This window comes from Nannobrachium achirus, assembly GCF_963921795.1.
Source record: "Nannobrachium achirus genome assembly, chromosome: 19".
NCBI classification, from domain to species: Eukaryota; Metazoa; Chordata; class Actinopteri; order Myctophiformes; family Myctophidae; genus Nannobrachium; species Nannobrachium achirus.
The window spans coordinates 504,492-530,000 of record NC_137826.1 but is presented as its reverse complement, the minus strand read 5'-3'; positions in this window follow the sequence as shown (position 1 = coordinate 530,000).

Here is a 25,509-nt window from a genome sequence, read left to right as displayed (position 1 = left end):
ACCCCATATGATGAAAACATATATAAACATGGTGTCATTCTTTACTGCTGGATTTGTGCAGAATTGTGCCGTACATTTTATAATTTGTGCTGGTATCATTTTTTTTTTAAAGTTTATTCTACATACCACCTTCTGCGGGTCATCAAGTGCAACTTCCAGGCTGACAGCAGCACCCAGAGATGCACATACAAAAAGAACAATATGGAGTACACTCCAGCAGGTGGACACTGCAGAGTATCCAGCTGCACTAAATCAATACAGATGCACTGTGACGAGGATTAAGATGACATTCTGTAGTGTCATATTGTGTCCACAAAATGTAATTTAGTTGTTTGATAAATACTTGATCAGTTGTGTGATTTGTGATCATAATGCAGTCTTGTCAGTTATCCTTGTTTTGATACAAGGAACAAATACTTAACATAATCTAGCAGAAAGGGACAAAAAAGCATCTTTGGTGGGGTCATACTTAGAAGCCATTTTCAAAGCTTTCCCTTCATAGAATTCCTTGCAACTTTTTTCTGTTATTCAGGACATATTGAGGATACAAAATCAGCAGAGTTTGGCTTTGTTGCAATTCTTTATCCTTGTTTTGATACAAGGAACAAGGATATAATCAAGCAGAAAGGCCCAAAAAACGTCTTATTTGGTGGGATCATACTTACAGGACATTTTCAAAACTTTCCCTTCATAGAATTACTTGCAACTTTTTTTTGTGTTATTCAGGACATATTGAGGATACAAAATCAGCAGAGTTTGGTTTTGTTGCAATTAGTGGGAGGTTGACCCCCATTTTTGCCTAGATTTCCTGTACTACTTCACAGAGGTTCCGCCTATAGTGACCAGCAGGTTACGGGTGCATTTGGAAATGCGCACTCAACGCACTGGTGTGCCATGTTGCCGTTTGTTTATTCGGGGCACTTGGTGCATTGTCGTTCAGAAATCCATTGCGCGGCGCACCGGTGTGCTGAGTGCACGCACTCACCGACCCTACTCAGAAGATGGGGTTTGGCGTTGTGGTGCGTTGGTGCGGTGTTTTGCATCACCGTGTAAACTAACAGCAAGTAGGCCAATGTTATGAATTACATTACCTATCAATAGCAACGTTACATTAGCAACTGCTGCTTTTAAGAAAGTTTTCCGACTGAAAAAGCACACAGTTGCCTCTTAACTGGTCGTTCGTAAATAAGCCACACTGAATGCACTCTCAACATCACCGCCCACTGCACTCACTACACTGAGCACACACCCAGTGCGTGTCTGAAATGCGCACTCAACGCACTGGTGTGCCATGTTGTCGTTGGTTTATTCGGTGCACTTGGTGCGCGCTGCACCGGTGTGCAGTGCCTGGAACAAAATATTTTGTTTCAGGGACCGCCAGAAGCAAAGATTTGGTTTTGGTCTATTCTGCATCTAGCTTAAGGCCACAGACCCATGGCTTAAGGCCTGATCAGTGTCTTTTTTAAAGGAGCATAGTGTGAACGCTACCTAAGGCCTGATCTATGTAGGGGTGACCGGGGCAAAACACAAAAGTAACACTTTTTGCATTTTCCTTCATAATTCAGACTACTTTTTTGTCTTAAAAGTCATCTTTAGCTATAAGAAACATAATTTGCCATAATTAATTATACCAGTTATAAGCTTTCACTAGTAATAATAGTATGTAGGCTAATCCCAGAAGGAAAGAAATGTAACTAAGCCACATCAAGGGTTTTATTGAGTAGTCCCCCAAAGTGTAGTCCGTTTTGAATACAAAATGATGTAGGCTGTTTCCCCTCCCAACCGAATCAGAAACCCGAAATTGGAAGCGACCCCATGATAGATATAAGGGTCCATATGGACCCCTGGTGGTCCCCAAACCTGACATTGAGAACCAGTTCTTTAGCCTACCGTATGTCAGTGAGTGTGTTTTGTATTGTTCCATTTGGCTGACAACTTTAACAACCATCACCAGTGTCTATCAGCACTTTTTAGGTTTAGGTTGTGCATCAGCCTTGGGCTAAAATACTGTATGTTATTAACACATCGGGTGCCCACGTGGTGTCTACAAGTCAATTTCTTTGATGTCGCTGGAGGCCCACGACGCGTTTGACGCGTTTACTGTATTTACAGTATAACTTTATATCTCACCGTTAGGTTGGGGCTGCGCCTGGATGTAGCCCATTAGCCGCTAGTCGCTTCGAGTCGACGCTGAGAGCATCGTGCGGCCGTTTTTCTCCGTATACTCCAATGCATTTCCCCATCTTTAAAGCCCTTTATCTCCGATGTTTGTTTTATGGCTAAAACTGTGGACGCATGCGGCATAATGTCCAAATTTGATCGGCAATGAACAGCTATGAATCTACACTGGTCCCTACAGTAAGTTACACAATAACATCCTGTCTGCGCTCATGTGACCAAGTGACGTCATCACGCATGCATTGACGCAACAGGGCCTCATATTCTTCTATGGAAGTGCTATGGGGGCACTCAGAGGGGATGACTGGCGCCACCTGGTGGGCAGTCGATGTGTTAAAGGGGAAGACAAAGTTTTGTACAAAATGAACGTAGTGTCCGGTTGCCGTGAAACTTTGCACGCACATCCCCACTAGGCCAAGGAAGAAATACTACAAAATCCAGGGGAAAAAAAGATTTAGATTCTATAATCTACAGTTCAAGAGTTATAGGCCAAGACCCAAATCTTCCTGTTATAGCGCCACCATGAAGCTGATTTGAATAACGTATATATTTTTAACCCTAAAAAAAGATGCTGGTGCACAAAGCACAAATGAGCTGACCAGATGTATGGAGAACCCAGATGACTGGAGACGCCGATGGAGGGCTCGTCTGAGGACGATGTTAGCCTGGGACGGCTTCCAATTTCGGGCTTTTGATCCGGTCTAGACCGGATGGTATCCTACGTCATTTTGTATTAAAAACGGACTACAGTTTGGCAGGAAACACCAAACCGGAAACAGTTTTAACCCCTACGTGCGCATGCGCTAACTACTTGCGCATGCGCTAACTGGGTTGAAACTGTTTCCGGTTTGGTGTTTCCTGCCAAAGTGTAGTCCGTTTTGAATACAAAATGACGTAGGATACCATCCGGTCTAGACCGGATCAAATGACCCGTTCAGTAAACGAAGACCAGGCTTTCCCCCAGCGGAAAGCCTGGTGACGCGAGGTTAGGACGATGTAGAGAGAGACCTGGGGTATGGCACTGATGACGTGGAGGAGAGAACACGCCCACAGTGCCCACAGCGCCCCTGGTGGTAATCGAACCTTCTAGCTGTGAGGCGTCAGCGCTACTGACTGGGGGGCCTTTTAGCAAAATCACAAACCATATGCTACTTTAACTCCGTTCTGCAAACATCAAGTTCTTTCTTTTCAACTCGTTCCCCTTAGCCTTCCATAACCCATGACAATCTACACACCTGCTGTTTGCTCGTTTGTACTTAACTTCTGTCTACTGCATGTCACTTCTGCAATTCAAATTATGTTCAAAACATTTATCTACCAATCAGGGGCGAAATTAGACCTTATTCTGCATGGGTTTTCAGATCAAAAGGGCCCTGTACTGCTGTGAGGGGGGCCCATAGATTATGACAAAATACAAATAGCCTATGAATTCATATGTAGAGCAGCTATTTTTATTTATTGAAAACAATATTAATTTGAGAAAAAAACCTTGACACTGTCGCCAGTAGGGGGGGCCCTTGGGTTTATAAAACCCATCAACCCTTTACAAAGTATGCTACTGCTACCAATGGCAACATTCTAAAGAATAATATATGAAATCCCATGCAATTATCCTTTAATTAAAGATATTTAGCCTGTTCAAAACATTCAATATTTACTTCTATAATTTAATTTATGAATTGTAAGAAATAATGAAAGGCACCAGACACTTATCTATCAATGCCAACACCTTACAAACAATTTCTGAAAATCCCATGTAATTATCCTCTAATTAAAATTAATTAACCTGTTCAAAACAATCAATATTTAATTCCAAATGTATTTTATGAATTGTAAGTAATAGTGAAATGCAGCAGACATTTATCTACCTCTAACCCTAACACCTTACAAACAATTTATGACAAATGTGTTTGTGCCGGCAGCAGCCGCAGGCAGAGAGCAATGAGATGAGCCAGCTTACTGTTTTATTAAACTAACCACGCAACTGCCATCACGAGTGTGTGTGTGTGTGTGTGTGTGTGTGTGTGTGTGTGTGTGTGTGTGTGTGTGTGTGTGTGCGTGCGTGCGTGCGTGCGTGCGTGCGTGTGTGTGGTGGGTGTAGAGAACAGCACTAGAGGAGAGGATGTGGTCACAGAGCAGGCTGTACAGCATGTTTGAGAGGGAGAGCGAGTCATTTTCTCTCTGTTGTCGGTGGCTGCCGGTCCTACCGTCGGTCTAACTGTCGGCAGTTACCAGCGATGCCACGGCTGCCACCACTGCCGGAGAATGACCTGAAGCTAACACTAACCTCATTAAAACTATATGCCTAAACCTAACCCTAACCACTGTCAGGCGGCAATGCCTGCCGAGGCTGCTGGTCCGTGTGGCGGTGCCTGCCGCGGCTGTTGAAGGCACTTGGGAGCGTTTCGCTGTTACTATGTGTCATCTTTTCGACACCCAACTCTAACCCTTACCTACCCTAAACCTAACCTCCGTGGGGTGAGTCGCTAACCCTCCAGACGTGTTACCGGCGGACGCAACGACTGCCACCGCTGCCGGAGAATGACACTCGCTCCTTCTGCCGTTCTGGGTTTAGATGTGAAACCTTTATCCTGACCACAAGCCTGAGCCTTGCAGAGAACACCTGCCTCTCTGCAACCCCCATCTCTGCAGCTCTTTGTACAAACATACGCTGACACACACACAATGTTGTTATCTATGTCACAGGCCCGGCGCCAGGATTCAATGGCTGTTAGTGTTTCTCCTTAGTTTTCGAGTTTTTTGCCGGTCCACTGATAGGGATGGGCGGTCCGAGTGAGGGGGATGGGCCCCAGCAGTCCCCCTCATGGCACCGGGGCTGCTCTGTCAACTGTATGCAGAATGAGCAGACTTACTTATCCCTAGTTATGTGTTGCCCCCCTAATCACCCTCATTCAGGACAGCTGAGACACCTGGCTGCTGGCTGATTAATAGGGTGCCGTGCACGGCCATCAGTAGCTGGCTGGCTTGTGTCTGCCTGGTGGTGTGTTGGGTCTTTGGTGCGGGAGATCTGACGGTAGGATAGCTCGTTTTTCTCCCCACCTGTCGTATATACCTTTTTCCTGAGTGCTGCCGTGTAGCTGCGGTGTCGGTGCACAGCAGAACACACACATAGGTGCCGCTTGACACCACAGTTATGGTTGCTGCTCTGAGAAATCAGTCTATTGCCTCACATGCAGAGCTGCATACAGAGTTCAGAAACCTGCCTGCCTACCATCGATGGGGATTCCAACAAGCTTATAGAAATACAGCCTTTCTCTTCCTGGAAAGTTAGCATGCTGGAACTCCGACATGTCTCTTTCCGACATGTCTCCTTTCCGACACTAACCCTATCTCTAACCCTAACCCTAAACTTAACCCCTATGGGAGTGTTGCCACTCCGACAATAAGAAGTCAATTTCGGAGTGGCAACATGTCAGAATGGAGAGCGACTCCCAATAAAAAAAACACCCAAGAAATTACCAAAGCTACCTATGGATGATGTGTCTGGTAGGTGGGTTTCTGAACTGCCCACAGCCCTCCTCTGAGACACAGAGCCAGTAGACAGCAATGATGCCATCTTTACATTAATAGGCTATTTAAGCTTTGTAGGTTACTGCTACGGCAGATGACAACGGCAGCCAGAAATGATCAGTGCTCGATAGATAGTAGCGTCTACAACGCCTGCTGCGTAGACGCGTCGCCATGGGAACCAAAGAGTTCTGCGGAAGGGGTGGGAACCCGTCGCCTGTTTGCTTAATGATTTGGACCGCAACAGCAATTACGTCATAGCAACCGTAGTCCCGCCTCACGTCGAGGTCGTAGAAACGGGCTCTTTAAGGATCGACCACCAAACCCTAACCCTTAAAAAATAAATAAAATACAAAAATGTCTTTCACTGATTTTATTTAGCTTAACGGTTAATATCAATGCTTATCATGGCCTTTTTGCTAACTGGACACAAATTAACTGTTATAGCTAGCACATAGCATTATACAAATGAGAACTAAGACGTTTGTCTTACAGGTCTTGGTACCGCACATGGAACCCCACCAACATATCACCATTGAGACACCTTTTGTGCCCTCCAAAAAGCAGAGAAGGAGAACCATGTACTGTATCGTATGAATCTTTTGAAGTGGAACAGCACACATGTATTATTTGAGAAGGATTGTACAGCACATTGAAGGATCTAATGCAAAAACACTGAATATCCCCAAACACCTTTTCTAAGTGCAGTTAATATCTGAGATAGCAAGCTGGACAATCAGTGGAGAAGAAATGTGTTCTTAAATCATCACCTTGATTTTCCAAGACCTAATTTCTGAGGTTGAAGTCATGGATACATGTTTTTTCCCCACCACCACTGATCTTTTTTTTTATCTACAGTAGATTGAATCACTGAAATGGGATAGCTCACTGTATAATAGACACCAGCAACCTCTTGTGTTCATGTTGGGACTGGCATCATTATGGTAATGTTTAGGATTTGGCAGAGCCTGAAATAGTTGAGTGAAAATGTGATTATGTCTACTTTTATGTATGTCATGTTCATATCATATATTACACATTTACATATTTCATAAAATGATGTTTAATATGGCTATAAGAAGTTATTTATATAACATTTGGCACGTTCAAATTGAGCCATATTGATGTTTACAAGAGTTTACTTCACTTTTTCATCTGCCCTAGTAAATCAATAACTGAAACTAATCCTACAGAATTGGTTTCCTATTTTTAATATCCCGCCATTATGGTGGGAATCTACCATTTTGTTGAGCACCTAAACCCTATACTTTGTTAAACAGTAACATCACATAGTGATTTATAAGCTCACACGTCACTCTTTGAGATTATAAATAGATCTGCTATGTTTTGCTGAATGTTCACCAATGTTTGTTTACATGGTAACTTAAAGCTGTATTAACTTTCCTATTTTAACCTGGTTTCCTGTGCAAGTGTCGACATTTTACCAGTGAGCTAATAGAGCCTGCCTGCTTGCTCAGGGAATAAATAGAATTTATCAAAATTTGTGTCAGATCCTGTGTCTAGATTCAGATGACCTTTGATACAATCTAATTGTCTCAATAGAAGAGCAGAGAGCAGTAGGAGCGAGATCATTTAGCGACCTACAACTGGGTTGCAACCTGGTCGGTAGTTTTCACCGACTGGGTCGCTAAATCTACCGACTGGGTCGCTAAATCTACCGACTGGGTCGCTAATCTACCGACTGGGTCGCTAAATCTACCGACTGGGTTGCTAAATCTACCGACTGGGTCGCCAAATCTACCGACTGGGTTGCTAAATCTACCGACCAGGTCGCTAGATTTACCGACCGGGTCGCTAAATCTACCAACCGGGCTGCAAAATCACCGACCGGACCAGGTCAGTGATTTAGCGACCCGTTCAGTAGATTTAGCGACCCAGTCGGTGATTTGCCGGCCCGGTCGGTAGATTTAGCGACCCAGTCGGTAGATTTAGCGACCCAGTCGGTAGATTTAGCGACCCAGTCTGTGATTTACCGACCCAGTCGGTAGATTTAGCGACCCAGTCCCAGTTGTAGGTCGCTAAATGATCTCGCCCTCTCTCGCAGAGAGACAAAATACAACCACCACAATTGTATACATTATTATATTATACTAACATACTCTACAACAGTGGTTCTCAACTGGTGGGTCAAACCAGTAGGGGTTTCTCAATGTCGAGAACTCCAACTCCACCATAAGACATTTTATTCATAGACAAAAGTGACATAGTGTCACTGTAACCCAAATAGTGCGACGATTCGTAGAATCATAGCTAGTTCGGTGGACGGTCACAAGGGGGCGCGCGCGCGGAGGGGGACGGGACACTGGGTCCTGCCCCCCCCCCTTACCCAAGGTTCATAGGGAAGGTAGCTGGTGGGTCTCAGTCTGTTGCATAGCACTGCTGCTGCTACCACGCTGCAGTACACACACAAGTGTCACACTTGTTGCTTGCAGGTAGCTGTGCTGCCCACCGCTTGGAGAGGGTGCCTAACTTGGCTGAGTATTTCTGGCTGTTTCTGCTATTTTACTATCGCTCAATTCATGTTCTTAGCTGCCAAACTAAGAAGCTGTGTTCTTGGCCAGGTTGTTGGGAAGTTTGAGATTGTTATTCTGGTAATCGGTGAATTCTAAACTGCTGTTTCAAGGCTCAGATTTCTTGATATCGTTGCTGGTGCCTAGCTGATTTCTGTACTTTCAGTTGTTTGTTGCTAAAGCTATTTCAAAGGTGCTACAGGCTTGCTAAAGTTGCTAAAGGTAAACTCAGTATCATAGAAGTTGGCTGTGGCTACGGGCTAAATGCTAACTTATTTCGTGCCCTGGTGGGCCTTTACTGGGCTACCATGAGTTAAAGTAATCTCAGTCGTTGGGTTTGTCGATAACAATGTCAGTACTTTGCAACGGCGCGGGCCGTATCGGCTAGCGCGGAACAACAGGTTTAATGTACAGTCAGCTAGGAGCTAGCTGGTGGCTATTGCTAGCCGGCTATTTCGGTAAGGATGCTGTTAGCTGGTAAATCAATGTGCTAGCCATGTCAAGGCATAGAGCGGCGGCCCGCGTGAAAACATGGCCCCGTAGCAAGTAATGAATCACGCTAGGAGGATTCAGTTTGTAGGTTGCAGGTGTCTGTAAACGGCAGCGTTCACCTAGCTTCTGAGCTAGCCGAGTCACGTCAGCGGTGATTTACGGCATGACGTTCGGCAGCGAATACTAAGCGCTGCGTGTGGGAAATGTAGTTCTCTATCATGCCAAGCCTCGGCGTTGTGCTAGTAGCAAGAGTCGTATGAATTACTAGTCACGTCAGGCCAGGAGGAAGCTTTCGATTCAAGCTTCGCTCGCAGCGTGCTTAATCTAGTTAGTATGGGGCCTATATTGCTTCTGCCTCGCCTCGGGTTATGTGTATGTTTTCCTCTTTTTGCACTGTCTGGCCGTCTTAACAGCTGCTGCTTATGAGTTGCTAGTTGCTATACCATAGCAGCTAAATGGTTTCTGTCGCTTCTTGGACCACAGTAGGGCTGCTGCCAGTTACCGTGGCGTAGAAGCCCTCGCGGGATGAATTATTAAATACAGTAATCGCCTCTCTTTGAGAAGCCTATAAAGGATGTCTGTATGCGTGGGCTCCTGAGAGGAGGAAACCCGCAAGCTCATAGGTGCCACAGTTTACGTGCAAACCATGTTTTGCTTTCGCTAATGCAAGTCGTGCCTGTCTGTCCTGACGTCACCAGTTGAACTCGCTAGTGCATGCAGGGAATCGTAGTCTTCTCTAAATGCTCGGTAGCTCCAGCTAAATATTCTCTTCAGTTTCAGCATCCATCGGCTGCAGCTCATCAGCTTTCCTCGCACCGCAAGCTTTAAGTTAGGGTTTGATAAGTTCTAAGTTGTCAGTTCTGCTATATTAAATGCTAAGTAAAATAGGCAAATTGTTGCCGCTGCCGCAGTTGGATACTGTCATGTCTCCGTGGTTTCGTCTGAGGCTAGCTCTACCCAAGCTGCTAATGCTGCGGTAATTGCTGCTCATAAATTAAAACTGATGCTACCGCTTGTAGGATGCTGTCATCATGCTTATCTGGCTGCTACAGTCAGATACTATAATGTCTCCTATAGTTTCAGCTATTGTTAGCTCCACTCAACCTGCGGCTGCGTGCTAGCATAACTGCTAATAATTACAGCTAAGGCTGATGCTTGTAAAAATGCTGCATCATGTTTTCTTTCAGCTCATGCTAAAGCTAATACTTGTTGGTTGCTAACATCTGTTTATTATTTCAGCTCCAGGCCGGAGTGGCTGCAGGCCCACATGTTCCACTAATCGTGTTTTACCTTATAGCTTCTTGCTGCGGCTGCTACATGTCTAACTGCTAACACAATTTCTATCCTTTCAGCTCGTGCTGGAGCTGCTGCATAGCTGCTACTACAGCAGGTCGCCATAGCAGCATGGCGCTGCAGCTGCTGAGGTTTTCTGCTAACATATTTATCATTACAGCTCCAGGCCGGAGCTGCGGCATGCCCCCTGCCACGGCATCAGGTTAGCACTGCAGCTTCATGATAAAGCTGCTTCATGTTCCACTAAATCGCGTTTTTCTTTATAGCTTCGGGACACGGCTGCTACATGTTGCTGCTAACATCATGTTTGTCCTTTCAGCTTCTTGCCGGAGCCGCTGCATAGCGGCTGCTACAGCATGCCATCATTGCAGCGTCGCGCTGCAGCGGCTGAGTGTTTTCTGCTAACATGTTTATCTTTATAGTTTCGTCCACTACTGTATAATTCCATGAGACCAGTCAGGAGTCGGTTAGCACTGGAGAGGGCATTGCTACTACAGCTTCCGCTACTTCTGCCGCTACCATGAGCTGCCAGCCTGCCCGCCCGCCCTCCCGCCCGCCTGCCTGCCCGCCTGCCCGCCTGCACGCGCCATATTCAGCAGACGGAAGTGGCCTACCGCCAGCCCGCCGCCTGCCTTCCCGCCCGCCTGCCTTCCCACCTGCCTGTCGGCCCTCCCGTCCGGCTGCCCGCCCGCCCGCTACAGCATCAGTTAATGCTATTAATGCTGCTACCATGAGCATGAACCAGCGCTGCGTCGTGCTGGAAGCCTGTGGTGCCGGCCCATCTTCCGGAGGCGCTGTCAGGCTGCGACCGTCGTCGCCACCGCCAGGTCGCAAGGGAACATGGGAAGATGCAGTTCCAGCACCAGCGGTGGGAACTCCATTCCTCTCGCCAGCTGCAGCTTTCCCAGATGCTCTGAGGAGCCACACTCTAGCAGGTAAATAGCAACGCATTTGCTTGTTTCGATTCTGTGAGCGTTCAGCCGCTCTCTAAGCTTGCTAATAATAGGCAACCATAGTTACATAGCAGCGACTTACTTGTACTGCTGTTGGGCTTTAGCCGCTCTCTAGGCTTGCATAGCTTGCCTTTAAAGGTCAAGCCGGGTATCTCGTGGAGATTCTTATATGTGCAGCAGCAGACTCTGCAGCAGAGCGCTCCGTGGGCTGCGAAAATTTCTCTGTGATCCTAAAAGTCAGCGACCTTAGGCGTGGTTTCATTGTTATGGTCAGCTAAAGCTAAGATTGTATTTTCTGCAGCAAGCACACGCGCTCACCAAGGCCAGGCTTAAGATATGACTAGCACATGGCCTCTGAAGATTGCAGCTCGCAGTTTAATCAGGGAAGGTACACCAGTGTCAGTCGCAGAACTAACTCTCCCTTCTGTCCTTTCATGTCCATGCTGAACACCGGGCTGTCTGCCCGACGTCCTCGTCACACGACCCCGGAGAGAGCTGCCAGATTTGCGGCCCGCCCCTCTTCACTCTGCATTCTCTCCGGATCGGAGCAGCCACACCACCAGCACTTCTGGTGCCCTCAGCTAACTCAAGTCCCTGCACGCCCAGCTATCAAGCACACACAACACAGGACTGACCGAAGCGTGATGGTTCCAAGCTGGAGTTGGACGCGCTTCAGTTAACGCTTCTGCTGCTGATGCTAATAGTGCTGCAGGCACTATTAGCAGGGTTGTTCCTTAGGGTTTCACTTTGCTGCTTTCTGCTGCGTTACTCGGGGCACGCGCCCCTGATAGGTTGCGTGTTTTATTTGCTGCTTCTTTTGCGTTCCCACTATTCAGGTTCAGAAGGTTACATTATGCGGTTCTGCTTCAGCGTATACCTGATAAGGTTGTGTGTTTTATTGCTGCCTCTCACATGTATGGGTTTATTGCTGTGCTTCACATGCATGTAAAATGCAAGGCAAGGTGTCCTTTAAGGTTACACCAGTACAGTTTGCTGCTCTGCTTCGGCGTATACCTGATATATTTGTGGGTTTTTCGTGCTGCTCTCTGCTGCGCTTCACAGGTCTTTAATTAGTGTTACACTTAGTGGCTCCTGCCCACTATAGCATCGCTAAAAGTACACTAGAGCTACCTTTCTTTCGCTGGTTGGCTTTAGGCAAGCTGCTAGTATTAATACATTCGGTACTACTGTGTATTTCTTTTGCTTGCTCATTCTAGTATACAATAGCGCTCTAGAGTACTAGAGTCGGTCAGTAGGTATAGTGTAATTGCCTCCGGCTCAGCAGTAATCGCGCATTCATTCGCTGTTGCCTTTAGTATTCCATAGCGCTCTAAAGCACTAGGTTAGGCGGTACATAGTTTAGTTGCCCCCCGCTCCGCAGTAAAGTTAAAATGTATTTGCTTAGATTTACAGCCAAGCTGCCTCCTTCGCCGTTGGTTAGCGCTGGCATGAGATTATTATTCTGAATAAACGGTGCTCACCACTGCTTCTGGTTCTGCTGTCAGTTATATAGTTTCAGTGATGCTGCTCCCGTTATTCACTTAGGCCGTTTAGCATTGCTGCAAGTTAGATTTTTCAGTATTACTGCAAGTTAGATAGTTTCAGTATTGCTGCAAGTTAGATATTTCAGTGCTGCCGCGCTTTATTAGGCCACTGTGTTGCTGATAGGTTTGCTCGTTCTAGGTTAAATGCATCGCTGCGCGCTCCAATATTTCTATCACGCAAAGCTAGGTGGTTGCTGGGGTGTTAGTTAGGTAGGATGTTACAAGCTGTTCTGGTGCTTAAACTAATATGAATAAAAAGTCTCATCGCTGCTTCTGGTTCTGCTGTCAGTATATAACTGTCAGTGTTGCTGCTCCCGCTTTGCACTAGGATGTTTAGTATTGCTACTAGTTAGATTGCAGTGTATCGTTTAAGTACAGCAGAACAGCCTTCCTCGCCGTTGGCTTCGGTCTGCAAGCTGCTATTATTCTTACTTATTCTTACTTATTATATTGCGTTAGTAGCGCTAACAGCGATCTTTGCAAGCTGCTAATATTCTTACTTATTATTTTGCTTTAGCAGGATTAATAGCGTTTCTTGGCAAGCTGTTAATTCTCTTACTTATTTTGCTTAGTAGTATTTATAGCAACCCATGCAGGCGGTTACATTCTTACTTATTTTGCTTTAGCAGTATTAATAGCCATCTATAGCAATAGGACAGGCAGTTCATAGTTTGCCCCCGCAGTAATGATAATTTAATCGCTAGAGTCACAGCAGAGCTGCCTTCCTCGCAGTTGGCTAGCGCTGGCATGGGATTCTGAGCTTTTGGCGGGTTTTGTAGTTTTGGGGGGTCTCGGGCCAGAGCTCGCTGTAATAAGATTATGCCCTCGATACTCATGGCAACATGGGGATCGTGGGTCAGCGAGTAATGGCCCGAGGCAGAACCCATGCCAAACAATGCTTCACTTAGGATATAGATTCTATGCTGTCTTATAGTAGCGCTTAAGGTAGGCTGCCAATATGATGCGCTTATATAGGCCTTAGATATTATGCTGTCTCTATAGTAGGGTGCTCAATATGCCATGCTGTGTGATGCTTGCTTCTGCCTTCATTCTTGTCAATAAAGTATACCTAAACCCAAGTGATCGTCTCCTGAACTAGCTAAAGTTGTTGTACTGCAGGGCTGAACCCATGGCTTTCCCACATTTTGTCTTTCTCTACGTTTCTGTACAATACATTTGCTGTCATAGTTTGATATGCTGATTGCCTATACGTTTTATACAGAACTAGAACTCTTTAGATAGCTAACACCATAATAACATCCTCCTCTCCTTTGTCTCCTCACAACGTTTGTGCCTAATTTATGCTCCATTGTACGGTGGTATTGCACGCCAAAAATAGCCAACACACAACGTATTTGTGAGCTTGTATGTTGGCTATTGTGGCGCACAACCCCATCGTACGATTATGTTACATCAGGCTTTCGAAGGAACTATCTCAGCCTCAGGTAGTCACATCACTAACTGGCATCTCTGTTATCATGTATTTAATGTTATTAACCCTTGGATGCATGACCTACCAATACCTACACTCTTCCATGAGTCGGGTCAAAAATGACCCCAATTAAAATCAATGCGTTTTTGCAATAAACTACTTTGCTCTCACACATAACTCTGCCATACATTTGCCCATCAACGTGATTTCAACTTTAAAACGCTCACACGGCTTGGGCCTTTTTTCTGCCAATAGGACGAGCTGTAATTGTTGAAGCCCCGCTCCCTCTGTCTACTAAACTCGAGCAGGAGCTGTCACACTTTGCTGTCACACTTTGCTCTCACACGCAACTCTGGCATGCTTTTGCGTAGCAACATGATTTCAACTTTAAAACGCTCACACGACTTGGCATTTTTTCCGGCCAATAGGGACGAGCTGTAATTGTTGAAGCCCCCCCCCCCCCCCCCCCCACACCCTGTCTTCCTATTGGCTGGGCTTTAAACATCCATATCTCCAGTTCGCAGCATGGTACCATCTCGAAACTTGGTGTCTGGCCAATATGGATGAGCTGTAATTGTTGAAGCCCTGCCCCTCTTACAAGTCTGTTGTTTCTGCCTCTCTCTGAGGGGTAGAGTTCTCAAATTCGGCCCGAGCCCGACCCTACCCGGCCCGACCCGACGTTATCGGGCCGAGCCGGGCCCAAAAATTATAATAATTAGTCGGGCCGGGCCGGGCTCCGGGCTCCGGGCTCCGGGCTCCGTCACTCAAGCAACAGAGAACAGGCGCATATCGCTGTCTGCCTGTCTTCAGCGCAGCACTGAAACCGGCCTAAGTTCCTAACCAATGGACCAAGGCAAGGATAATCGGTGACGCATACGGAAGTATAGTCTATCAGTCTCATAGAGCAGTCTGGTTGTTGTGATGACGTCACAATCGAAACCTTTGGATATACGGAAGTCTGTCACAGGCAGCGAGTCACCGTTAGCTCCGTGTGGAGCGGCTGCGATGAAAGTTTGGAGCTGCAAGTTAAATTAAAAGGCAGCAGGCAGTTTCACAAGTTTGTAATATTATAAATCCAAGAAAAGTACATTCAAAGCGGAACCAACCTGGATATTATTGACAAGGACTTAAGAGGATTATATTAACAACAACATCAACATGACCAACCTAAAAGCACCATACGTTGACATCCTCTTACCTTATAGAGACGATCATCTCGGCTGGTAAGATATTATTACAGTTTTTCACTATTGTTAACACACGTTTTTCACTACATTTCGGGCCCTTGCATGTTTCATGAACAATTTAACACGTGAAGTTGCCATTTCGCCAACTATTATATGTCCGTTCTCTCACTGTTGTAATTTGAGACACTGGTAGTGCTGCCAGCTGCCTACACTGGCAACGTTTCTTTTTTTTCTCTCTCTCTCTCTCTCGGGCTTTCAGGTTTTCGGGCCGAAAACGATGATAATTGTTAGGGTCGGGCCGGGCTTCGGGTCGGCCCACTCGGGCCCAGTTAGGGCCGGGCCTTCATTTTCAGGCCCGTTGAGAACTCTACTGAGGGGGCCACAGCCACAGCTTCATCAATTCTCTGTTCAATCTTCATCTCTCACATGTTCCTGTATCGATCTCATGTTTGTTTATGTTCCCCAGAGGCAACGTAGGCAATCAACGCGAGGGGGACGAGGACTAGGAGCTTCATCATTCTTCTGTTTAATCCTGATAGCATCCAGACGATCCGCTTCATCCTCTGCTTAATGCAGTATATAGAACCAAGGAAACCCACTGGGATGAGCTACAACATTTTTAGTTGAGAATCACATACCATTTGTGTCTACTCGATCTGTGTCTCAGAGGAGGGCTGTGGACAGTCCAGAAATCCGTCTACCAGTGACATCATCACTGGGGAATCCAAGCTAATAGTCCTATTCTATTCCTAGTGTCCTATTCTATTCCTAGATTTTTTTTTACCACACTTGTGTCAGAGTTTCCATCACATGAAGATGTGCTGATCACAGCTTCCTGTGTTACACTGACACCACAGGAGAGTTTACCTGTTTTAACCTCACTATAGATTCTTTTATGAATTTGGGGGATAAAATATTAACTCATAAGAGCAGATACATATACAATTAGTGTAATACACTTATATGCCGATATCTCGTTTGGCTGACCAGTTGAAACACCTTAAAGCATTTATGTTTTTTCTTTTGTAGTTACTGCACTTGGCAGTAGGCCTACAGTACTTGAGTAAATGTACTTAGTTATTTTCCACCACAGAGATTAACATCTAATTATAGAGTTCCTGTCTGTGAAAATGCTCGCTGTCAGGTAAAAAAAAGCAGTCTTGATGTCACGTGTAGGAGGAGATGCGGTTTGTCTGTGCAGGCTGACAACTTTAAAAAAACAACAACCTTGGAGTCAGATTTGGTGACGTTGACATTTTTTACAGCTGCAGCTAATTGCAACCGACGGTCGCAGTTTACCATGAGAAATGTCACAGCTTCTAAAATCTAGTGTATTCATCAAGGACACATCATGTGGTAATCGTTCATCGTTCATCTACACATCCTCCATTTTGATGCACACGTGTTGTGTTCCTCTGTGTGTGTGTGTGTGTGTGTGTGTGTGTGTGTGTGTGTGTGTGTGTGTGTGTGTGTGTGTGTGTGTGTGTGTGTGTGTGTGTGTGTGTGTGTTCATGCTGCAGCCCCACAGAGCTCACTATTCAGGGCAGGAGGAGCTTTAGCTCGTCGTCGACTAGAAAGGTGTGAATTTACATCAAAACCACATGATGATGAAGAGATACTCTGAGCTGACGTGTCACTAATAAACACACAGACCACAGCCAGTGTTGATCACAATCACAACCAGAATCCATCGGTGCAGATCGGTGAAGTTCCAGTTGAGAATCCAGTGTGAGTGAATCCAGACATGGATAAAACAGGGATGATTGTGTTTCTCCTGCTTTGGAGCTCAGGTAAACACTCTGTTTTAATGACACTTGTTGCTGTGGATGTGAAAATACACTGAGGCACAAAGCTGAGTGTGTGTGTGTGTGTGTGTGTGTGTGTGTGTGTGTGTGTGTGTGTGTGTGTGTGTGTGTGTGTGTGTGTCATAGTGGATTGATTGACATGTACAGTTGTATATTGTGTGAATTATGCTCAGTGTAACAGCTACGTATGTACAGTTCATATTGTCTTCATCATGAACACCATGGAAGCTGTTTGTTTGGACTTTTTGTATAGTTTGTTGTGATGCTCATGGTTGGAACTAGGACTCTACGGCAGGGGTCGGCAACCTTTTTGACACCAAGTGTCAAGTTTTCATTTTCTTGATAGTCAGTGTGCCAAATGTATCAAAGTACGTTTAATTATGACACCACATCAAAATATAATATTCCAACTGGTTTTGATCGCTCCATACGTACACAACAGCCTTTTTTTCCTTCTTCTTTAGAAATGTTTTCTTTCCCCAGACTCCCTCCCTACCAGTCAGAGTTAGGAGTTTGAACGGATGTAGAATAATGTTTAGGATGTCATTTGTAGGCTATATAGATGTGAGGGGACGTCACAACCTCTCACTGTGTAACCCCAGGGCTCCACAGGCGGCGTCGCGCTGCTCTGCGTCTTGACGGCGTCATTGACGCCGTCACTTTGACGTCCGACCGGCTCCACCGCAGCGCAGCGGCTGTGACTGTGAGGTATTCATTCTATGGCCAATATAGCCCATTTCCAAAACAACATGAAAATCACTTTCAAACAGGAATAAAATTATTTGTGACCTGAATGTGAACGTATAGAGCACACTATGTTCACAGCAGAGAGCAGCAATGCACCACTGACCACTTTGTTTTGTCATGATTATAGCCTGTTGTGTTTATACATAATTGTATCAAAGTAGACCGCTGTAATTACATAATTACATTTGTGACATCTAGTCACCCTTGTGAATGGATAGCCAACAGCAGAAACGCACGTATATAGCCTACATTTAATACACAAAGCATTTATTCATATATATATTTTTTTTGTTATTTTTTTTTTCAGCGTTTTTTTTTTCAGACAAACATGACTAACAGACTTGGACCTACACAAAAGACAAAAGACATACGGGAAATTATACATACAGATAATAGACAAATAACAGGGGAGGGAAAAAAAAATATATACATCTCAAGTGGTAAAAAGCTTAAAAAACAGAAAAAAGAGAAGGGGGGCACAAGGAACTCTCGCCCATGTCTCACCGCCCCCATGGGAAGAGAAAGAAAACTTATGTTATCCTCTACCCCCATCTGAACAGTGGGACACGGGCCAGAATCCTGCAGCGCCTTGTCCTACGTGTGCGTACATGGTGGTGGGATGTCGATCATATTATCATAACCAGAGTTACATACAGTAAAGATCATAAGCCAACCTAAATCAGTTGCCCCTTTCTAGAAAATCTAAGAAGGGGGACCATACTTCGAGAAACACCTCTGCCTTGTCTTGCATTTCATACTTAAGTCTCTCCAGGGGTAACAAAGACATTATTTGGGCCATCCACATATGTTCGTTTGGGATTTCATCAGTCTTCCATAACGTCAAAATGCATTTTTTGGCCAAAAACCTAAAAAAATCAAACAGCTTCCGATGTGAAGAGCTCATGGGTACATTTAGATCCACTCCTAAGAGGTATAGAATAGGAGATTTCCTCAGTTTTGACTTAAAGATTTTTTCAATTGAAGCATGAATTGTTTGCCAAAAGGGTTTAATTTTGGAACAAAACCAGAACATGTGTGAATATGTGCCCAAAGTTAATTTACATTTATTACATAATGGCGAATACTCCTGAGACATTTTGTTTAAACAAACTGGAGTTAAAAAGGTTTTGAAAATAAATTTATAGTTGTGTTCCAGCACTCTAGCCGGAAGCGAAGATGGATTTACTTTTGCACATATCATTGTCCATGTTTCTTGATCTATAGTTAGATTTAAGTCTAATTCCCATAACCTTTTCAGAGGTTGGAAGGATGAAGTCACTCTACCATTAAGAATTGTATAGATCTTTGACGTAAATTTAGACATAGATTGATTGCTGAAAAACATTTTTTCTATTTCGTCTACTTGAAATCTAAATAGGTTTTTCTTAATCAAGGATTGTAAAAAATGTCTCACCTGTAAATACTGAAACAGGTTTGCAGAGGACAAACCATATTCTTCCTTTACCTCTGAAAAGGATTTCATATCTATGTCTCTGAATAGACATCCCAGATTGTTAACGCCTTTAATTGTCCACCTATGTAAACCTATCTCACTTAAGATTGCTGGTAAATCGGGATTATGAGAAATGGGTGAAAGTACAGATATATGCTTGTTAATTTTGCAGTATTTCTTACAATTTGGCCAAACTGATAAGATACTATTAATTACGAAGGATTTATTCGGCCCTGCCAGACTCTTGTTTATAAATGGAATAGATTTTAGCGGAATTGGGTAACTGAATTGGGATTCTATTGGTTTCCAAAGAGAGTCTTCCGAATCATGAAACCATTCAGTCATTCGTTTAATTTGAGCCGACCAGTAGTATAACTCAAGATTAGGCAGAGCTAAACCTCCTTCTTTATATGGTTTACATAAAGTGGCCAAAGAGATTCGCACTTTTTTGTGGTTCCAGAGAAATTTAGAAATATCTGCATTTACATTTTTAAAGAATAATGCTGGAATGGGGCAGGGTAATGACTGAAATAAGTAGTTTAATCTTGGTAATAAGTTCATTTTTACTACATTTATCCGACCTATAAGTGTTAGAGGTAAGTTGGTCCATACATCGATGTCCTCCTTGATTTTTTGCACAAGCGGTGTGTAGTTGCGGTTGAATAAGTTATCAAGTGTTGGAGAAATGAACACACCAAGATAGGTAAAGCCTTCTTTTGTATGTTTAAAAGGAGACAGAGTGCCAAGTCTGTCATCGTCGATATGGTTAAGTGGACATAGAATAGATTTTGATAAATTTATTTTATAGCCGGAAAGGGAGCCATATAAGTTAATTATGGATATTAAATTTGGAATTGATTGGTCTAAATTAGATATAAATAGTAAGGTGTCATCGGCATATAAAGAAATCTTATGCTCCGAATTTCCGGCAACTATGCCTTTAATATTGTGATTCAGTCTAACTGATTGGGCAAATGATTCAGCGACGAGTGCATATAAAGAACCGGATAACGGACATCCTTGCCTAGTCCCTCTCGCCAGTTTGATTTTTTTTGAAAGAAAGCCATTTGTGAAAACTTGTGCTGTTGGAGAACTATATAATGTTTTTATGCAATTTATGAACATGGGGCCGAGACCGAAATGTGCCAGGGAGGAGAGGAGAAAGCTCCAGTCCACGCGATCGAAGGCCTTGTCTCCATCAAGCGATACAATTGCGGATTCACCTCCACTCTTATCTGCATAGTCAATTATATTTACCAGGCGGCGTATGTTATCAGCACCATGGCGACCTTTAACAAAGCCTGTCTGGTCATTTTTTATCAAAGATGGAAGAACAAGGTCCAATCGTTTAGCTAAAAGCTTGGCGAGGATTTTATAGTCTGCATTAAGGAGTGAAATTGGCCTATAGGATGAACATTCATGCATATCTTTGTCTTTTTTTTAATAAGTGTGATCGCTGCCTCTTTCATAGAACCTGGGATAATATTGCAGTCAGCAAATTCCTTTACCATAGGCATAAAGAGTGGCTGTAATTCAGACCAGAAATGTACATAAAATTCTGCAGGGAGTCCGTCAAGGCCAGGACTTTTCCCAACAGACATTGCCTTAATGGTGTCATAAACTTCTTCAGATGAAAATGGAGTATTTAAAAGCAAGCGTTCTTCAAGAGTAACCTTGGGTAGGTTAGCAGCTTGTAGAAAAGAGTCAATATTTTCACTAGCTGGAGAAATATGTGCTTGATAAAGGTTATTAAAAAACGTAAAAAAAGCATCATTAATCTCAATTGGGTCATATGAAATTACTTGATTATGTGTCCTAATTGCTTTGATCTCACGTTCTGTTTGTTCTTTTTTAAGTTGATATGACAGCAATTTTCCTATTTTATTATTAAATTCATAGTGTTTCTGTCTAGAAAATAGCAATAACTTTTTAGTGTCGTTAACATATTCAAGTTCCAGCTTAGCTTTAGCAATTGAGAAGGCCTGCCGATTTTCATCTGAAGGGTTAAATTTATTTATTGCATCCAAGTGTTTTACTTGGTTCTCTAGTATTATTCTGGCCTTTTGGGACTCCTTTTTTTTAAATGAAGCATATGAAATTATATAGCCACGAAAAGTAGCTTTTGCTGCATCCCATAAGGTGGATGCGGTCACCCCTGAATGTTTGTTATCGTTATAGAAATCAATAATTATCTTCTTAAAATATGAGTCAAAATCAGTGTCATTTAACAATGAAGTATTAAACTTCCAGCTCTTAGCTTGGGGCTTGGGTTGGGTCAACTTAATGTCAAGAAAGATGGGAGCGTGATCCGAGATGATTATCTGTCCTATGTTACATTTTGATACTGAGTGGACCATACTGCTTGGAATTAAAAAATAGTCTAATCTTGAGAAGGATTTATGTGGGTTTGAAAAAAAGGTATAATTTCTGGACATAGGATTGAGCTCTCTCCATGCATCTATGAGACCAACCTCCTCACACAGCCCGTTGAGGGCTATGGAGGATCTTGATCTCACCGCTGCAGGAGGTGCCTTATCAATAAGAGGGTTCATAAGAAGATTAAGATCTCCGGCAATTAAGCCCACGCCTTTACAGTGATAGCTAAACAGTGTAATCATCTCAGCCATGAACTCAGGGCAATCCTCATTAGGTGCATATACATTCAACAGTGTTATATGCTGACCAAACAATGTTCCAGTAATTAAAATGTATCTGCCCTCTGAGTCAAGTATTTGGGTTTCAAATATGAAGGGAGTTTGTTTATCAATAATAATAGCAACTCCTCTACTATTAGATCTAAATGAGGACGAATAAACCTGCCCAACCCAGCCCTGTTTAAGCTTTAAGTGTTCTATTGAGGTCATATGAGTTTCTTGTAATAAGGCAATAGAGGTTTTATGTTTTTTTAGATGCGTTAGAACCGTTCTGAGCTTGATGGGTTGGCCTAAGCCTCTAACATTCCAGGATGTAATATTTAGATTAGACATATTATGCTTGAAGTAAGGTTAACTAATATTCGCAGCTGGCTAGTAGGAGTATATCGGCTGTCAATGGAAAATTCAACATCCACCTGGGGTAACACACAGCTATAATGTTTACATTCAGATTGATAGCAATACCACTTGAAGTCAAAGAAAATTAAATAAAAGACACATTCGGGGTGGTGAGTAAAAGCAAACAAAAAACAAAACAAACACATAAACGTTACACAGAACAAACATGCAGACATACATTCATTTATGGTGCCGAGTAGCACCATGAGAACACAAATTTCTAAGGGGCTATGTCTCATTACCCGGGAAAGGGGAAAGAAACCCTATTTTTTTTTCTTTTTTTTTTCTTCCCTGAAGCACGTCACTTCCAAAAAGCAAAATAAATAAATAAAATAAATACTAATAAGGGTAATAATAATAGTAATAATAATAATGATTATTAAAAATAAGATAATAAAATCAAACGTTAATAATTAGTTAGATAATAATATAAATTAAATTGTTAGTAAGAATAGAATTTAAATAATAATAATAATTAAATAATAGTAATAAGGGTAATAATAATAGTCTAAATGCAAATCTTGCTTGTCAATGGCCTATTATGGCCTATATTTTCCTCTTCTGTATTTCATATTTCAGATCTTTAATTTAGGAAAACCTGAAGGGTGTCATTTACCAAAGCTTACCCAGGGAGGGTGAAATTAAATAGATCAATTTTAACCAATTACTCATCTTGCAGGAATCCTGAATATTTTCATATTTTATACATGACTGGACGTTGTGGACGCCGTCAAAAAATTGAACCGGGGCGATTTTTGAGTTTGGACGCCGTCAAGGGAGCGTCCGACGCGGACGTCGACGTCGGCAGTGGAGCCACCCTTCATTGATTAAAACGGGAGCATTCCCAACGTTGACGTTGACGCGACGCTCGACGCGCCCGGTGGAGCCGGGGGGTCAGTGTGCCAGTCATCACCCTCCCCTGTGCCCAAGGTTTCCTTCCCCTGCTCTACAGTGTATGAATTTAAATGCCAGCGCTGCCTCTCAAACCTTTTTATTTCAAGGACCCCCATAACTCATGTCAATACTAAAGGACGTATGGCCTTTGCCTTTAGAGCCCCTACCCTGTGGAATGCCCTGCCCTAGAGATCCGCCTTGCCGAGTCTGTCCCCCGTTTTAAATCTCTTCTTAAAACCTATTTCTACAGACTAGCTTTTAATCCCTAACCCCTATCACAATGTTATTTGCACTGTTCTATTCCATTTTTTTCTTTTTACCATTTTGTAACCAGGTATTTACTTCTTTGTATTGTTCTTTGCACTGTTATTTTTAACCTTTTAACCTTTGTGTGTCTTTGTTCTGCGTCCATTTGCTGTTTTGTGTCTCCTGTAAAGCACTTTGTAACTTTGTTTTAAAAGGTGCTATATAAATAAAGGTTCATTATTATTATTATAACTCTGAGAACCCATTTGGTTCCTATTGTACGGTAACTATCAATCATTTAGCATTTTCTCAGTGAGATTTGCAGTCTCTACTTTCACATGCCACAGTGATTAGAGAGAGAGAGAGAGTGTGTGTGTACTTGCGTACGTGCGTACGTGGCGTGCGTACGTGCGTGCGTGCGTGTGTGTGTGTGTGCATGTGGCATGAAGTGAAATGTTGTGGCCTAGCCTGTTCATCATGTTAAATTAAAGATAATTATTGTCTTAGGAATGTGACAAATACAAAAAAATATTGAATTCAAGTGTCCATGGCGTGAGTAATCAATCGGGGAAAAAAATGGGCTTATGGGCTCCACTCTATGCTATGAGGGCTGTTGAGGTCTGCTGGGGAAACTCAACGACAGGGGCATTTCTGCCTAATAGACCCCATGGACAGTTAATATGGATCAATATAAGACCTAATAGACCCCATGGACAGTTAATATGGATCAATATAAGACCTAATAGACCCCATGGACAGTCAATATGGATCAATAGAAGACCTAATAGACCCCATGGACAGTCAATATGGATCAATAGAAGACCTAATAGACCCCATGGACAGTCAATATGGATCAATAGAAGACCTAATAGACCCCATGGACAGTCAATATGGATCAATAGAAGACCTAATAGACTCCATGGACAGTCAATATGGATCAACAGAAGTAGGAAGATGGTTGTTATTTAGTGCAGAGTTGTCCTTTAACTCTATAGTCACTCTTAGCTCTCACAGGGAGCTCTGCAGCTGCAGAATGGCCTTTTCTTGAGGCCACTTGACCTCTGAAAACTTCTCTCATGTTATTGGACAACTTGTCAGGAGTGTTCCACAGCTGGTTGAGTTTGAAGGATAATTAAATTAGTTTGTTAGTGGTGAACCAACCTGTTAATGTACAACAAACTGTTGCCAGCTATATATTTTCATTGCATGTGAGCTCTGATAACTGAAAATATTTCATGAACAAAAGAACTCAAACACTGCTCATGATCAGCAGTATCAGATTGTATTCAACATGACAGACGTTTAGTGTCTTTTAAAGACAGAGGGACCAAAACGTCAGTCAATGTGAATAAAAGATGTGTGCAGGATCATGACATATTCTTTTCATGATTGCTTCAGTTGTCACCGTCCAATGCACCTGCATCTGAAGTGGGGGAACATTTCTCCATTCCGACATGTCGCCACTACTCCAACATTGACTTCTTATTGGAGTGGCGACACTTCCATAATAGAGGTTAGGTTTATGGTTAGGGTTAGAGATAGGGTTAGTGTCGGAAAGGAGACATGTAAACCTGAAGTGGATGTGAGAATATTTCCTTTGCATGTGACCTCTGATAGAAATAACAGTTCCTCATTCCCACCCTGTGCCGAGATGGCGGCGCGTTCAGACGCAGTGGCCCGGTGCTCCGTGACACGTAGCGGTGTAACAAAGAAAATAAAGACTTATACCAGAACAGAGATTCTGTGTTTCAGGGACGATTACACTGTATGTGTACCCGAAGAGTTTTGCGCCTTCCCGGCGGAGATTACTCGTTCAACGGGACACACAGGAAGGAGGGCCAGGCCAGAGAGGAGGCATAGGCGGCGGTGTGAGAGGAAGCAGAAGCGAGGCAGACGGGCAGGGGTGCGGGCTAGACTCGCGGCGGTCCCGCACAAGCCCGCTGTTCCCAGCCTCTTCCTTGCCAACGCCCGCTCTTTGGTCAATAAACTGGACGATATCAGACTACGGATGACAGACGGACACAAGGACAGCCGTTTAGATAGCTGTGTTATGGTGATAACGGAGACCTGGATGAAGGAAAGCACACCAGAAGCAGCGGTGGAGCTAGCAGGCCACACCATCTACCGAGCGGACCGCACAACAGACTCGGGTAAGGGGAAAGCAGGCGGCGTG